This window comes from Solanum pennellii, chromosome 2, assembly GCF_001406875.1.
Source record: "Solanum pennellii chromosome 2, SPENNV200".
NCBI lineage: Eukaryota > Viridiplantae > Streptophyta > Magnoliopsida > Solanales > Solanaceae > Solanum > Solanum pennellii.
The window spans coordinates 16,275,141-16,280,067 of NC_028638.1; positions in this window are offsets into that span (position 1 = coordinate 16,275,141).

Here is a 4,927-nt window from a genome sequence, read left to right on the forward strand (position 1 = left end):
ACGGCACACAACAAAAGAGGAGAGAGAAAACAAAAAGGAGGCCAAACACACTCACATGAACTGTAAAGACTTTTATATCAATAATCAAATACTAAAGCCTTAACTACTTAATTACTACTTACCAAATTACATTATTATCAATTAAGCATTTCTTCCATTTTCTCCACTAAAGTTTTAATTATGAAAACACTTTGACCCTTTGTTTCATTTCATTTGCTCATTTTAGTAAATCAACAGAGTATATTATATTTTTGAGAAATTTGTTAAAAATGATTATAGCTTGGGCTTAATAAAAATTTGTAGTTATAGTTTACTTCATTATGATTCATGACAACATATTAGAAGTAGAAGAAAGAAAAGCGAGATTAGGAGAGAAAGGAGAAAAAAGCAGTTGATTTGTATATTTAATATATATTAGTATCATGAATACAATTATGATTTATACCAACAAAGCAATTCTATTAAAAAAAACTATCTACAAGTAGGAAAAGGGAGGAGAGAAGTGAGCGAGATTTGAGAGAGAGAGGGGAAAGAGTCGACAGATGTACAGTTGTTTTGTATATCTTATCGATAATTGTATCACTACAATATCATGACTCAGACTGTTGTGAGTGACATCCACGCTAAACCAACTCGGTGGGAGAACTAAGAATTGACCCGAACCAAATCCACAATATCATAATAACTCAAGTTCATCATAAATAAGGGAAATGATTTAGTTGGGTAGAGAATCGATTCCCCATAAACTCAATTGAACAGCCAAAATATAAACAACTACTTGTGGAAATATCCCCTAAGATCTGAAAGTCAACATCCCAAGATTTTAGAAACAACCAAACTAGGTGTAACACTTCGAAAGTCTAAGACCTATTCTAGAGCCTAACATGAGTGTCTAAGGGTTATAACACTGTTTTAAGGTCAAATATAATATATATAAGTCATTTAGGAAGTTTTATAATCAAAGCGTCAAGAAATGTCCATGACGTCCGGAGACTAGTCCAAGAGGTGCTAGTGTGTCTTAGCCTATTTGACTAGGTTTTAGGAATCGTAATTCGATGGAATTTTGTGGTAAGGTATCTAACACGTATTAGAGTAGGTTTATAGACGAAACGTCCGGGTACGAATCCCCAAGAACCACCCAAGGGGTCCTTGAGAAGGACCCTTCTTTTTGGCTAAAAGTTGTCTAGGAGACAGTAGCCATCGACGGTTGCCAGCTACGAGGCATAGGCCAATCAACGGGGCGTCGATGGTCACTAAGACATTTTGTCAAAGGGTCCATTTTGGTTACTCTCTAACCAAAACTACGACTGCACAGGACGGTGGGAGTCCTGGCCGTTGATTGACCTACAGACCCTAGATCGGGGTCTCGTAAGTAAGGTCCCAAGTTTCACTGTGAATCTTTAAAGGGTGCAATTAATTAAGTTAGTTACTTAGGGTTTTAATTAATGCTTAGGGGGTGGCTAATTAGGTTAGTTAATTAACTATATAACCTACCCTAAGCCTAAACCCAACTTAACCCCTCACAAGTCCCAAACTCAAAGTGTTCTTCCTTCTCTCTACTTTCTCTCTCCCAAAGAAACTCCATAGAATACCAAGGTCAAGGTGGGTTCTAGGGAAGCAAGGAGTCAAGTTTTCTCCATCAATATTTAAGGTTTAACAAGGTATGAGAACTCTTCATCTTTGGGATTCTTTTCCCCAAAGGGTTCTTCCAAATTTGATTTTCAAAAGATGAGTTCATGTGGGTTTCTCTCTATTACGAATTTGATCTTCTAAATTGTGTTGTCTTATGGTTTCTTTTGGTTATCATGATTAGATTATGATGTATTATGATTCAATTATGCTACTTCTTGATGTATTGCCCTAGTTTGTGGAGGATGACCTTTTCCCCTTAACCCTAGGTTGTGATCTTGAATTGAATTATGTAGTAGTGATGCAATTGACTTGGTTAATGTGTAAAGTAGTATTCTATGGTGTTGTTATACCAATTGATGGATGAATTGGGGTTGGTTTATGGTAAGACCATGATGATGGCTTTGGAAGAGAAAGAGGTAAGACTTTGTGATCTTGAAACTTTAACTCTATTGTGATGACTTATACCTAATGATGTTGATCCAATTGAAGTATATGTATTGTGGTTGGATTGATTAGTGTAACACCCTAAAACGAACTAAGGTGAACTAGAGATTCATGAATGTTTCTTGAGTTAATTTTGTGTTAAAATGAGTTATATTGATGCCTTAGGCAGTGTGTAAAGTTTGGTTAAGTTTGGAGGTCAAACGTACGAGAACGTCCATGACATTCGGAAGATATGCCTTAGATTGTTCTTGTGTGTCTTCATGTGTTTTAGTGAGTTTTACGTGTTCGTTTCAATCTAAATTGGTGTGGGATGTTCCTAAGACCTAGACGACTATGTTTAGGGGTTTAACGTCCGTGTACGATCCTACCTAGGACCCACGAGGGGCCCTGGAGCCCAAGACTAGGACCCAAAACTGCCTAGGCAGTGTCCACAAATGGAACTAGTCGACAGCCAGTTGACCATTGATAGCTCGTCGACTTGGTTCGTCGATTGGACCTTCAGGCCTGCAAGTTTTGAGGGTTGCATACCCAACCAACGAACCCTCACCAACGGGGCATCGTTTGACAAAACGGTCCGTTGGTTGGGAGTCGTTGGTGCTGCCTGTGAAAAGCTGCATTTTTCTGTTTTGGCTTGGGGTGTTTGGTAAATTTACCCAAAGTCTTTTATGAACCTAGGAAGTTACTTTTAGGTCTTTTTAGGTATAGTAAGATGTTTCAAACCCTAAGACCTAATTTTAGACTTCATTTCTTAAAACCCAATACCCTTCCCTCAAGAAAACTCTCTCAAACCTCTATAGAAGCTAGAAGTCAAGAAAGAGCTAGGAGGGTTGTTGGTGGTCGATTCTTCATCAAAAATCAGTGGGGTTTCTTCTATTTGAGGTATGGTAGTCATCCTTGAACTCTCTTCCATTCAAGGAGTCATTTCTAAAAGATTTCAAAAAGGTTTTTCAAACTTTATCGTCTTTTATATTTGATTCTAAATATGGGTCTTGCATGAAAATGTTTTAAATGATTAAAATATGATGTTTCTAATGTTAGTTGGTGATTTTAATGCTAAAACTTCAATGAAAACATGTTAAAGCTTTTTATCAAATTTTGGATTAAGGAATGAGTTAAATGAGCATGGTTTTGTAGTCTTTGAGCTTTGATTTCCTTGTGTTGATATTGTTGTTTAGCTACTGACCCAAGGGCTATTTTATGATGAATTGTTGAGTAAATTGTAAATAGGTGTGAAAGATTTGGAAAAATGGTAAGTTGGTTTCGTTGTTAACTCTCTTTATGAAATGCTCTTGAGTGGTATGGTCCTCCTTCTTGGTGGCGGTGTTTATTCGATGAATTTGGACATACTTGGTATGTATTGTAAGTGTGTCTTTGAAGGCCTAATGTGTGAAATGAAGTGATAATGAAGATGATTCTTGGAATGTGTATTATGAAGCTTGGATTGCATATTTTGCTTAGATTATGCCTAAATGAAGCAAGTGTATATGTTGAGCATGTTAAAGTGTTTAATGTGATGAATAAAGGTCTAAGCATGTATTGAACTTAATGCAAATGAAATGATGCTTAAAAGCAAGGTGTGTTCACATGTACACACGCACACTTGAGTGAATGAATGAAACCAATTCAAGTCAAAAGGGGAGTGTTGGGGTGAACACTCAACTTGAGTTGAGATGAAGTGTTTAGTAGCAACCTTATTACATCCTAAGAGATTTCTAAGATATGTCGGAGGATGAATGCCCTTCGTGAGTTGAGATGTGGTGTTCACTAGTTATATTTAACCTAAAGTATATAATGTTGAGAATCCACGGGGAGTTATTCTCAGCACCGAGAGGATATGAAGAAAAGGTGGTTACACTTCGTAAGTTGTGATGTTGTATTTCAATATACCTCTTGAGATAAGTACTCCTCGTTAGTCGAGAATGAGTTACTTAGTAGCATCTCCTTATCCCTTAACTATGCGCCCGCATAGGTGTAGCTATTAGGTAAGCCATGTAAAAGCTAAGAGAATGACCATACTCTAGGCAAGTGAGGATCCCTCATCCGATAAGGATTAATATCGGTATTCCATGTCTAACTCTCATGGTTTATGTCGGTTAAGCAAACCCCCGCAAAAGAATGAATGAACTAAGTATTCTAAAAGAGTGTACTACTTAGGGTAGGTGGTTGAATGGGACACCATCTACTCATTGCACTAAGTAGGCATTCCGAAAGGGAAGTCTTGGTGTGTCTTATATGAATTGGATGACCTAAGTCTTCTAAAAGAGTGTACTACTTAGGGTAGGTAGTGGAATAAGACGCCATCTACTCATTGCACTAAGTGGACATTCCGAAACGAAAGTCTTGGTGTGTTGTTTGAGTGTTCTTCTAATGTCTTGTCATTGAGTGGGGACTTGTTCTCCGAGTAAGCCTAGAATGGGTATTCTTGGGGATCACCTAGGTGTGTATTGAAGAAGGTGTATAGGCGCTTCCTTCATGTCTTACCTTGGTGAGTCTTAGGATAACCTTAGCTAGGGAAACTCCTACAGAAATGAGTTCACTTCCTCTTGGCTTGACTTTGAGAGTTCACTGTTTTGGTATTAAGGTAGTTCACTGTAAATCTAAAATAGTTCTCTTAATTTTGGAGAGTTTACTGTAAAATGGTCCTTTTTGTTGAAATTATGGAAATCCTTCTCTAAGTGTTAAGTGCTGATTCTAGTTGTTTTGCTTCTATATTCATGAAGGTTTTACTTAGTTGCTATGAAAATGTATTTATACTAAAATGTCCTTTTTTGCATGTTTTTGCATATGCCATACTTAGTACATGTTTTGTACTAACCCCATACTTTTCTATACTTTATAAGTATAGGTTTGG